Here is a 13,409-nt window from a genome sequence, read left to right as displayed (position 1 = left end):
CCGCCGACAACATGGCTCGGTAAAGAAAGAAATACATCTAGGTACACAGCTACGTGCCTACCCGGCCGCCTACAACACGGCTCGGTAAAGAAAGAAACATGTCTAGGTGCACATATAAGTGCCTACCCGGCCGACTATAGCGCGACTCAATAATGAAAATAAATACATACACACACACACACACACACACACAGATATATATATATATATATATATATATATATATATATATATATATATATATATATATATATATATATATATATATATATATATATATAAGTGCAATGCAAGACTGACCTCAGAAGAGATATCATAAGAAGAGTCGGAGTGACCTGTCGTCGTTATCCCCCGACTATTGTTATTGTCGCTACGTTCATCATTCTTTAATCAATAGGCCAAAGAAATAAAAGTACAGGGAAACATCTTGTTATGAATTATACGCGAAGCCAAAGTTAGTCAAACTCTTATGAAATATGATCGACACAACTTTTATCAGAAAAAGTATACCAACAGGAGGTTCTTCACCTTTGAGCAATAGACAAGAAGATAAGGATTAACTCAACTAAAGGAAGTACAATCAACTAAACTTTGACGTGAAGAGTACCGTAACAAATATCATTCTTCATTTGATAACCAAGAAGGATACGAAATGCGAATGGTACTTCAATACAAGCTATTCATGAGAAAAAGGGTAAGCTTAACCATTTTGGAACATAATTGACACAAGTTGAATGGAAAGTCTTTTAATCGATAGCCAAAATGATATGTGGGACATAATTTGGTACAAGTCATAGATGAAGTATGTGTCAGCTCAATTATCATGGAACGCGATCGATCCAAGTTAACGGAACAACTTTTCAATGAAGGGACATTTGAAATCTAGTCATGCCACAAAGAGAATAGAAAGCCCTACATACCTCAACGATGAAGTTTTCCACGTTCCACGGGTCCTTGAATATCTTACGAACGATCACCTACATCATATGGTCAATTTGGGATCAATTCCGAGTCCTTAGCTTATAGGAATACTATTGAGGCATTTCGTCGAACAACTTGCGGGCGTAAGTTCGTAGGGTCATTTGTAGTTTAATTTCTTCATTCAGGGGTCGTTTGGTAGGAGGGATAAGTTATCCCATATAGATGGGATTGGGTGGGATTAGATGACATAACTAATCCTACCTTCTATAAGGGATTACTAATCCCATCTTTTATCCCATATAGACGGGATTGGGTGAGATAACAAAGGAGTTATCCCACTAACTAAACATGGGATAATTTCAATCCCATGGGACTAATAATCCAATCTCATCCTATCCCTCCTACCAAACGACCCCTCAAGACTACCATTTTTCTTCTCATTTACTCCTCCTCTTCCTTATCAATCCATCCATAACTTCACAGCTCCAAACAACACACCAAAATCATACAAAACAGTCCAACAACTAGGCTATATTCATAAGAGTTTCTTAAAGAATTACAAGAGCTTATTCTATGGGGTGTTCAACCAATTCTTAGGATTTATTACTTGTAGACGTTCAAAGAGATCAAAAGGAAGTTAAAATATACCTTAGATGATCAAAATCACTCCAAAATCCAAGTTACTTCAAGGTGAATTTCTTATCCAAGAAGCAAATTAGCGAAGAAATCACAATTCCGTAATTGCCATGTTGTTCTCCGTGTTGAAATTATTTGATTTGCTTTTAGGTGTGTTTGTGATTGATGGGAGAAGGTTTGATAATATTTCTTAGGTTTTGCTGGTCTTTATGGTGAAGAAATGAAGTAAATTTCGTCCAAGGCTATGTATATATACAGGGGCAAAATAAAGCAATCGACTACTCACTGTTCCCGCGGCAGTTGCATCCTTGGACGGAAATGCGAATATCTCTCTACTCCGATGTCATATCGATGAACGGTTAAATGCGATGGAAACTAGACTCGTAGGCCTTAGATTTGGTGGGTGGATCACCCCATAACTCTAAGTATATTGAGAGAAAAGCTCCGTGACATCTGACTAAATTTCAGTGAAATTTACAAACTTAACTTGCGACGCCCTTTGTCGACTTTCGTAATATAACTCGTTTGACTTCCAAACTTAAAAAGCAACCATTATGCGATTCAAATACTTCATATCATTACTTGCTTAGCATGTGAAGCACTCCTAATCTCGACCAAAAGTACAAGTTATCGTATTCCCAACTCGCTGAATTTTGACGAAACTCATCCTTCTTTGATTCAATCACCCTCCAAACCTTCCGCCACTTACTAATATTATTTATAGGTCCTTATAACCATTTAAATTAGTACACTCAATCTTTTTTAACCTCAAGATAATTTCTTGTGAACTTCCGTTGACTAACTCACGATGCGACTTAAACGTGCGAAAATTCCAGGGTGTAACATTAAACCTGTGTGGATTTTAAAGTTATTTGGCGCTATTGGTGGTCTCCTTATGCTTGACTCTCCTTCAAAGTGATTTGGCCTTGCATAATCTCTAAGTATCCTACCATGTCGTGGTACCACCTCATCAAATTGTTCTTCCACTTGATACGGTGGAAGTGGGTTGTTCTCATTGTTCTCTATGTCTTTCAGTGAAGAAATTAACGATTTTTCAATTTCAGGATCGCATTTAACTAGTTCTCTTGAAGAGGAACGGGTCATACACTTCCAGAAGTTTTTTTTTCTTTTCTTAAAAGTTAAAATAATAATAATAATAATAATAATAATAATAATAATAATAATAATAATAATAATAATAACAAAAGTAAAACGGTTCTCAAATTAGTAGTAAAACAATTAATCCGCCAAAAATATGACGAGTGTCTGGCATATATAAAGTTTTAGCTCGTACTCTGTCAAATTATAGTATAAAAAGATGTCGAACCCACGGAGATTGATTTATCTATTCTACAGACGTTTCTTATACTGTTTAAGAGAACTAGAAATAGTGAGTTGTGAGAGAATTAATTAAAAATGCGAAAATAGAGCAATGAATATATATTTTGTTTTTTCACAATATAATAAAAAGTGTTGGGATCCTGACTTCTCTTGATATTTCTATTATAAAGTAAATTCCTTAATCTTCAATTTCTATTTCTCATAATTGTATAAATGCCTCTCACGATTACATTTATATATTATTACTTAAGTTGAACAATCAATTGCACTCCTTTCAGTTATACAAATTAATTATCAAAATAGTACTATTAGAGAACCAGAAATATATGTTTGAACTGAAAACATGCTCTTTATAGTAAGTCCCTTTCGGTTACCTTACTTGCTATAACTAATTATTGCACTATCCGTCTCTCTCGATTACAAAATTAGTAATACGTTAATATATAGTATAAAATAGATAAATGCTCACAAATGAAATAACATCTAACTGTAAAGCGGATAAAAAATAAATAAAAAGATTCAGCTCTAGCATGTGAAACTGAGGAATAGTATCTACTATTATATAGAAATATCAAGATCCGTCATTTTCCCAACACAAAAGAAAGTTACTCCATATTGGAGCTAGTACAACCAACGGAAATATAGATGTCCATTAAATAAGAAAATAGAAGAAATATTCAAGAAGAAGAATTCCGCTATTTAATTAAAAGCAGAAACTAGAATAATATCCTATACCGAATAACTACGAAATAGGCTAAGCAATAGAACAATGTTTTTTTAGCACTTACTCCTTTCCTCTCCGTAATTGCCCTTCAAGCAGCTGCATGTTCAATTTATAGATTCTTCCAATGCCATGTAAATCAATTTATTTTTCTTCTTTTGGCAAGTTGTCAGGTTGCCTTGAAATTGAGCTCATATCCTTTAAACAACAAATTGTCAAGTACCATTTGACTTTTCTCTTGTTTTGTCTTTCTTTTGTTTTTTTTTTTTTTTTTTTTTAAGAAACAAATGGTACATACATAGCTATTTTTACCGTGAGCTTATGTTGACATTTCTTTAAATTTCAGCATGTGGCCATTGTAGTTGTACGCTAATAGTATTTCACCAACAAATATGTTCAGTTGATACAATCTTCTTTTCCTCTTCTTTTTGCTCACATGCTGCATTAAGTTATGAGTTTTTAATATATTAATAATTTATGGTATTTCCTGCAAAGAAAATAAAACTATTAGTATTGAAACTTAAATAATAACTTAGCTTATACATGGTTTTTTTTTCCTCTTATCACACACGATTCAAATGGTATTTTTAAATATTTACACTGTAACAAATCCAAACTCCTCACCATATCAATAAGAACGGGAAACAACCCACAATACCATGACTGCATCAGTTCTTTCAAAATCAACAACCCAACCAACCAGTAGTGCACAACCCCTAAACGACCCTTTAGATATGCCCAATGGAAAAGATAAAGAACAGAATTATGCAAATCTTTTGAAGCCTCCAACAGCAGTACAAAATACACAACAGATTAATATCCCATCCAAGACTGTTATTTTTGTAGATGGTGAACCCTACATAACTTGGAATTCTAAGGAAATACACCAGATGATAATCAAAGAAGATTTACAATATGCAATCTTGGGCAAATTCTCTTATGATATCATAGACATAAAGAAACTAAGAGAAGTAATTTCAGTACAATGTGCAATCAAAGGGAATGCCACCATTGGCCTTATTGATGAAAGATACATTCTGATTCGATTGTCTCTCTTTGAAGACTATGTGAAGATGCTATCCACTCCAGCATATTACCTTAAAGTACATGAGAGATATTGTCAGATGAGACCATTAATTTGGGACCCATGGTTCAAACCAGAAGAAGAAACATCAGTGGCAATAGCTTGGATTAGCTTTCCAGACCTACCTCCAAATTTTTTTGCAAGAGAAGCTGTTTTCTCCATGGCAACTGCAGTAGGAAAGCCGTTGACAGTGGATTTGGCTACGGCAAATAGGACCAGGCCTAGCTGTGCAAAAGTGAAGGTGCAAATTGATTTATTAGCAACTCATCCTTATAGAATCAATATTGCAGAAGTAGATGAAAATACTGGAAAAAACAAATCAAAATGGATCAAGATAAATTATGACTATTTGCCAAAATATTGCAAACATTGCAAATTACAAGGGCATGGAGAAACTGAATGCAGAATTTTGAATCCAGAATTGCAAAAGAAACACAGAGAAGAGATGAAAGCTTTTCAAGCAGAGGAGTCCACAGTAGTACAACAGAAAAGGGATAACAATAACAAAGGGTGGAATTATCACGGTAAGAAGGAATGGATGCAAAGGAGAAACAATAAATACATCAAGGATAAGTCAGGGGTTATTATTGCAGAAGTGGGAAAGGAACAACATGCAGTAGAAGGAATGAAAACAAGCAATACATTTGCAGTTTTAGAAGAGAAGCATCAGGAAGACATAGCTAAAACAGAAGAAAGGGAGGAAAGCAAAAGTGATGAAAGTGTTCCAGCAAACACAAAGGAATGGATTGAGAGGGTTTTTCATTCTGATAAAAGGCAGCCAATAAGTTCATCCCTTAAGAGGTTAGAAGAAGGGGGAGATGAAAGCCATGAAGAAGATGATAGTAGCAGCCAGAAAAATATAGAAGAAGCAAAAGAAATAGATACATTACCTGATCAACAAGCAGATATAAGGGAAAAGAAAAGCTCTATCATAGGAGAGAAAACATCAGAAGATGAAAACCTGCAAGTAACAACAATAATGAGTGAATCATCACATGCTACCAATAAAGACAGGTTACAAGGTACAGAATTTAATGAAGAAAAAAGAGGTACCAATAGTTCTAATGGGGATCCACCATATAATATGGAGGACACTGGACAGAGCAAGGAGGATATACATGCACCTGTACAATATACAAGCCCAGTCAGCAGTGGTAAGAAGTCACAGCAAAATACGGAGGATGGGGATAGCAACTTAAATAAACAAGTAGACAGTCAGGGTAACATGATACAATACAGTGATGATAGAAATGATATGGATGGCCAATCACTTGAGCAGCACTATCAGTCAGCATTAACGCAAGGGGACATCTCACCAAAGTGTCTCAAAGGGGGAGGAAGAGGCAAAAAGAAGCAACAAAGAGACTCTAGTGTTCCACCTGGAACTGGTATTCAAACTAGAAGGGCACTAAGTAAGACTAATGTTTGAGTGATGAATGCAATGATATGGAACATTAGGTCAGTGAATACTATGGAAGCTTTTCCAAGGCTAACAAAAATGAACCTTAAGTACCATTTTGGTTTCATAGGGATTTTGGAGCCTTTTCAAGATCCTGATAAAATGGAAGATTATAGAAGAAGAGTGAATATGCATACTGCTGCTGCAAATACATCTGGCAAGATCTGGATCTTTGTGGATGAGATGTTTGAGATGGAAATAATTCATGATCACATGCAGCACATTACTATAAAGATCAAAGCTCAAGGAATGCAGGAAGCTTTACTCATCACTGTGGTATATGCAAAATGTACCCAAGTGGAGAGGAGGGTTCTATGGGAAAGCTTAGAAGACATTGCAGAAAATTGTAACAGTCCCTGGATGATAGGAGGGGATTTCAATGTAATTACTTCAGAGGAGGAAAAATATGGAGGACTTTCTGTCAGTTTGCAGGAGATACAAGATTTTAAGTCTTGTATTAATAATTGTGGGATGTATGATCTAGGATTTAAAGGGAGCAAATTTACTTGGTGGAATGGTCAGAGTGGGAGTGATTGTATTTTTAAAAGATTGGATAGATGTTTAGGAAATCAGTTTTTACAAACTGTTTACCCTAATATAGATATCCAACATCTGGTTAGATCAGGGTCTGACCATGCTCCTATGCTTATTTCATATGCTGGAAATTCTGAACCTATTAGAAAACCTTTTAAGTTTCTAAATTTCTGGGTGAAGCATCATACTTTTTTGGATATAGTGAAAGAGAACTGGGATGCAGATTTCATGGCTAACCCTTTTTCATTATTCCATTTTAAGTTAAAGAAGTTTAAAGCTGCTTTGGTGATTTGGAGCAAAAACACTTTTGGAAACATATTTCAGCAGATAGAGTCTCTGGAGGATATCATAAAGGCACAAGAAGTCCAGTTTGAGTTGCACCCATCTCCTCAGAATAGGGAGAATTTACACAAGGTACAGGCTGAACTAAATAGATATTTACACCTTGAGGAGGCTTTCTGGAAACAGAAAGCAGGGATGCAATGGTTTGATGATGGGGACAGGAATACCAAGTTCTTTCATACTTATGTGCAAGGTAGAAGGAAAAGATTACAGATAAGGAGGATACAGGGGCAGAATGGGGTATGGTTAGAAGAAAGAGAAGAAGTTGCAAATGAAGCCATTAGATTCTTCCAAGATCAGTTTGCAAAGGAACCAGATCCTTCTAATTTTGGCATTCTAGACCACGTACCCAGAATGGTCACAGAGGAGCAGAATGACAGAATCACAGCCCTGCCAAATAAGGAAGAAGTTAAGGAGATAGTGTTTAAACTTAATGGTGAAAGTGTTGCTGGGCCAGATGGTTTTACAGGATTATTCTATCAATTCTGTTGGGATATAATTGGGGAGGATGTAACTAACATGATGAAAAGTTTCTTTTGTGGTACAGAAATACCAAGATTTGTGACTCACACAAACTTGGTCCTCTTACCAAAAAAGGAATTGGTGAATACTTTCTCAGATATGAGACCTATAAGTCTGAGTAACTTTAGTAACAAGATCTTTTCTAGATTAATCCATGAAAGGTTGGCAGATGGGCTTCAAGGAATGATTTCTCTAAATCAGGTTGGTTTTGTTAAAGGGAGGAGTATAGTGGAAAATGTGTTGCTAACACAGGAAATTGTGTCAGATATAAGGCTAAGGACTAAAACTGCAAATGTGGTACTTAAATTGGACATGGCAAAGGCATATGATAGGGTCTCTTGATTATTTCTGACAAAAGTCATGAGACAGATGGGATACTCACACATGGTTGTGGACATGATTTTCAGAATAATCAGTAATAACTGGTATTCAATCCTAATAAATGGGCAACAACATGGTTTCTTTCAATCATCTAGGGGGGTAAAACAAGGAGACCCCTTATCCCCCACTCTGTTTATCTTGGTTGCAGAAGTTCTTTCAAGAAATCTAAATCAGTTGCACCAGATACCACATTTCAAAGGATATGGGCTTCCTAAATGGAGTCCTAGATCATTTTTGCCTCTGCTGATATCATATCCTTACAGAAAATCATGGAAGTTTTGAAAAGATATGAAGAAACATCAGGTCAGAAGGTTAACAGGGATAAAAGCTCTGTGTACATGCACCATAATGTCACAGGTGATATAAAAATAATTGTGGAGGTGATAACAGGAATTGGAAGAAAGGATTTCCCATTCACATATCTTGGTTGCCCTATTTTCTATAGTAGGAGGAAAAAGGATTACTATAATTCTATTCTGGTAAAAATAATGCACAGATTGCAATCTTGGAAAGGAAAAATGGTATCCTTTGGAGGAAGAGTTGTTTTAATAAAACATGTGTTACAAGGTATGCCCATTCATCTTTTATCTGCTTTGAACCCCCCAGATTGTGTAATTACACAAATGCACAAGCTTTTTGCACAGTTTTTCTGGAATAACACAAGTGGAGGTAAAAATAGACATTGGTCAGCATGGCATAAGTTGTGTATACCAGAAAATGAGGGGGGACTGGGTTTTAGATCACTTCATGATGTATCCATGGCTTTATATTGTAAAATATGGTGGAAGTTTAGAACTTCACCATCCCTGTGGAGTGTTTATCTCAGCAATAAATACTGTAAAAAAGAAAATGCAGTTGTGGTACAATGGAAGTATGGGTCACAAAATTGGAAGAAGATGCTTCAAGCTAGGGACTTGATAGAACAACACATTTGGTGGCAAACCAAAATGGGCAATGCTTTGTTTTGGTTTGATAATTGGACAGGTTTAGGGGCTTTATACTATGTCACAACAGGGGACACATATGATGACAAAATTCAAAATGTTTCAGAAATGGTGATTGATGGGAATTGGGATGTGGCAAGATTGGAACTAATATTACCAGGAGATGTAGTACAACACATAAGGGATACTATTAAACCACCTGTGATGGCTGAGGAGAAAGATATTCATTGGTGGCTTCTGGATAGCAAAGGGGATTTTACAGTTAAATCAGCCTGGGATTTTTTGAGATTGAGAGGACATGAGAATGAGATTTATAAATACATGTGGATAAAAGGACTACCTTTTAAGATCTCTTTTTTCATGTGGAGATGCTGGAAATTTAAGGTTCCATTGGATGATGTGTTGAAAAGAATGAATATTAACCTAGCATCTAGATGTTGGTGTTGTTCAAATCCTAAGGAGGAGACAATTCAACATCTTTTCGCTAGGTCTTTTTCTGCTAACAGGACTTGGTCCTTTTTTTCCTCTCTTGCAGGTATTAATATTGAAGGACTTCAACTACAACAAATCATAGTTAAATGGTGGCAACAACCTGTTAATAATAGGTTGAAACCAGTGTTTTATGCTGTGCCGGCTATAGTTCTGTGGGAGCTATGGAAAAGAAGAAATGCATATAAACATGGAGAGAGGAAATCAGTTGGAAGATGCATATATCAGATCTATGTTACAATTCAGAACTTGGTTAGATTCAGAAATCCTTCAATACAACAAATTCCTCACAGTTGGAAGGACATGTTACATTTTTTGGAAGGATACAGAACACAGGTGAAATACAAGAAAGTGATTTGGAAACCCCCTCTTAGGGGTTGGATTATGTGCAACACTGATGGTGCATCAAGAGGTAACCCTGGGAGAGGGTCTTTTGGTTTTTGTGTAAGGAATGAGGAGGGCAATTTAATTTTTGCCAGAGCAGCAGAGATAGGACATGTTACTAATAATGAAGCAGAAACAGTGGCAATCTTAGAAGCTATCAGGTGGTGCAACAACAATCAGTTCAATAGAATCATAATACAATCTGACTCACAATTTGTTCAAAAGATTCTAAAGGAAGGCTGGAAACCACCCTGGAGTTTAGCAAATTGGGTTGACGAAATAAAACGTATGGGAGAGGGGAAACAGGTAACATATACTCACATTTTACGCGAAGGAAATCAATTAGCTGATGCATTAGCTAACAGAGCTTTAGACAAAGGAACAACAGTATATGAACATTTCAATGAGATGGAAGTGGAGCTAAGAAAGATTCTAAACAGCGATAAATCCCAAGTTCCATACTTAAGAGTGCAAATCAAGTAATAGAAATGAAATACACAGCGTATGAGGAACGAAATAGAAAGCTTGAATTTTGGAGACATACCTGAGTTTGAAAGGTTCAAGAGTTGATTTGCAGATTCAAAGGGAGATCAATTTTCTCATAAGTCAAATTCATGATTCCAGCATATACATGAAAACAATTAGAATGTTAGCAGCTATAATGGTCAAATTCGACAGATGCGTACAAGATTCAAGAAACAAGGAAAATACCTGTGATTTCGAGGACACAATGAAGGAGTTTGAGAGCATTTGCAACCTCATTAGCACAGCAACGATGAGAAGTGATGACAAGAAGAAGAGGCGGATGTGCACCTAAAGGAAAAGCTAAGGCAAAAGTGATAAATGAGGCAACAAAAAGCAGATAGGGCAAATCATTTTTTTTGTTCTATTTGGATGTTTATTGTTGATGTGGGGCTGGGTCACTTTTGGGCTCAGCCTTTTTGGTTTTTTGGTTTTTTGCTTCATTTTAATAAAATGCCCAAACGGGCTTAATTTAAAAAAAAAAAAAAAAAAAACAGGAAACACGGTTGTGGCTTTGGTATCGTAACTGCAACATTCAAACTACTGAACTATCATGGAAAATTAATAAGTAATAAAGGATAGAGATAAGAATAGAAATGAGAATCTTAGACTCAGCGAAAAGTGACGAGGACCAATTATTTTGTCAACAACACGCATTATCGCAAAACCACCGTCCCCTGCCCTTTTTAACAGAACAGTTCTTTTTGTCAAGAAATTAACTCGGATCCCAAATCCCAAATCAACTTGGCCCTTGCTTCTTCTCGGTCCAATAGTAATTTACGTGACATCCTTTTTGGTATCCTAATTGGGATGGGGCTGATTCATAACATAACATACACACATTTCATTTAGTAAATAGCATGAGATGCGAAAAAATTCTTTATATTTTTAAACTGTATTCCCGTTAAAAGACATATAAACGAGCAGATGCCATTCAATAACAAATTCTAATATAAAAAGAGTTTTAAGTTTTATGTACTCAATGTAAAGTTTAAAAAAAACATTCTTTTAAAGTTTAAAAAAACATTTAAAAAAACATTCTTTTGCGTGGATTTCCCTTCTTTTGGGGTGATATTTAATTCTTGTCCCTCAAATTGCTGATCTTTAATTTTTGTCTTTCGCTTAAAAAGGTGGCCAAAAATACTCTGAAATTCTGGGTTCAAACCCCCGCTCAGTAAAAAAAAAAACCGCAAGGCAAGGCTTTGCAAAAAGTCTGCCGCATAACTAAAAGTCTGTCAGAGACAACAGACTTTTCCTTATAAGGTAAAACTAAAAGTCTGCCTTATAAGGCAAAGTTTTTCGTCTCCGGCAGACTTTCAGCTATGCCTTAACCAAAGTCTGCCCGCGTAAACTAGACTTTTCCTTAAGGCATAACTAAAAGTTTGCCTTATAAGGCAAAGTCTACCGTATCCGGCAGACTTTTTACAAAACCTTGCCTTGCGAATGTCTTTTTATTTTTATGACTAAGCCGAGATTCGATCCAGAACCTCGAGATATTTTAAGCGAATGGCAAAAATTAAAAACCATCAATTTTAGGGACAAAAGTTAAAGACCACCCCCAACGAATGACAATCGTGCAAATTGCCCTTAAAAAAATGAAAAGTGATAGTAGTAACTTCTGGAATATGAAAGGCTTGCAAGGGTGCTTGGGTTGTAGCCCATTAAGGCTGTAGCCCAACTACTTATAAGGCCCAGCATCAAAGAGTTCTCTATGATTTATGGTAATATGGACCTTGATAATTTCCTAAGGGGTCGTTTGGTTTAAGGTATAAGCTGAGTTATCCCAGCACTAATTGTTATACCACGTTTGGTATAAGGTATAAATTAGTGCTGGGATAAATTTATACCTTTTATCAAACATGGTATAAAAATTAATGTTGGGATAACCTAGCTTATACCTTCTTAACCCACTTATACTGGAATTATTTTATACCATCTTTTAGATGGTATAAAATAATCCTAATAGATGGGAAGAATTAGTCCCGGGATTATAATCCCGGGACTAATGAGTCCTTAAACCATACGACCCCAAAGAGAAATTTATACCATGGGTCAGGCTTATAGATTTATAAACATAATTAACACAACTTTTAATATGCAACAAAAATAGCAGATTTTAAAACTTTTTCAGTAGTTTAAGATAAATGGGTACAGTTAATAATCCCACTAAATTAGGGGTTTAGTTTTATTCTCTTGCTCTTTATTATTGTTTCTCTGTCTTCTTTAAATGATATACCCCCATTTTTCTCACTTATCTCTTCTCATTATTTTCTAGCTTCTTCTTCTTCAATCTTCAACCAATTCACCCTCATGTTTTTCTGTATTTAGAAACGCATAGAAGAGGATGAAAGACACATATTTCAATTCTGAATGTACTTTTAATTCATATTTTGTCTAGGTTGATCTATTGCTAACATTTGAAATGTAATTTTTGTTATTTTCAAAACCAAAGTTTTTCTTAACAAAAGTTTTACTTTTATATTTTTAACCCTTAATTAAAACATAATGTGCATAATTATACATATTACTAATTATACTCATAAATATATCTAATAATATTAGGAGTCTAATAATGTATAGTATTAATTGTATCAATAATTATACTGGTAATATTATAGTATAATTAGTAATATACTAATTATACTCATAATATTATTAGTATAATTAATTATAATCATAATATTATTAGTATATTATAATTATACAAATAATATTCATAGTATAATTAAACAGTAAATTATATACATGACGAGCATAATTATATCTATTACTAATTATACCAGTAATATTATGAGTATAATAATGAATATTATTAATTATTAATAAGACTAGTAATATTATAAGTCTAATAGTAATAATAACAATAAGGAAAACAATATATATATAATTAAAGGCAGAAGGCTAAGGGAAGAGAGCAAATGGTAAAATTACCATTACCAATAAAAACATGGTTTATGCTAGTGGACAAAACCATATTTTGAAAGAAAGAGAAAAGATAAGATTCACGTTGAGCATAAAATCAGGAGCTGCACGAAAGTTTTGGAAAAGAAAATACCTGATTTTCGGAGGGGATTGTGATGGGGACACGAGGATAAAAAGATAGAAATGTAAATAAAATAACTCTGCTAA

The 13,409-nt window shown here is 34.9% G+C and overlaps 1 long non-coding RNA gene across 1 annotated transcript; it reads right to left on the bottom strand.

The window, feature by feature from the left end:
• Nucleotides 1-4,411: 4,411 nt before the first annotated feature.
• On the bottom strand, nucleotides 4,412-10,588 carry LOC132642813 (uncharacterized). The gene is made up of 5 exons (XR_009583347.1): nucleotides 10,303-10,588; nucleotides 5,757-5,827; nucleotides 5,594-5,664; nucleotides 4,829-4,928; nucleotides 4,412-4,716 (listed from the first exon to the last, which is right to left on the bottom strand). It is a non-coding gene; the product is annotated as an uncharacterized LOC132642813 (long non-coding RNA).
• Between the last annotated feature and the right edge of the window lie 2,821 nt (nucleotides 10,589-13,409).

Source organism: Lycium barbarum, chromosome 5 (assembly GCF_019175385.1).
Source record: "Lycium barbarum isolate Lr01 chromosome 5, ASM1917538v2, whole genome shotgun sequence".
Classification (NCBI taxonomy): Eukaryota; Viridiplantae; Streptophyta; class Magnoliopsida; order Solanales; family Solanaceae; genus Lycium; species Lycium barbarum.
The sequence above is the reverse complement of the archived record's forward strand: the minus strand, read 5'-3'. Positions and strand labels throughout refer to the sequence as shown.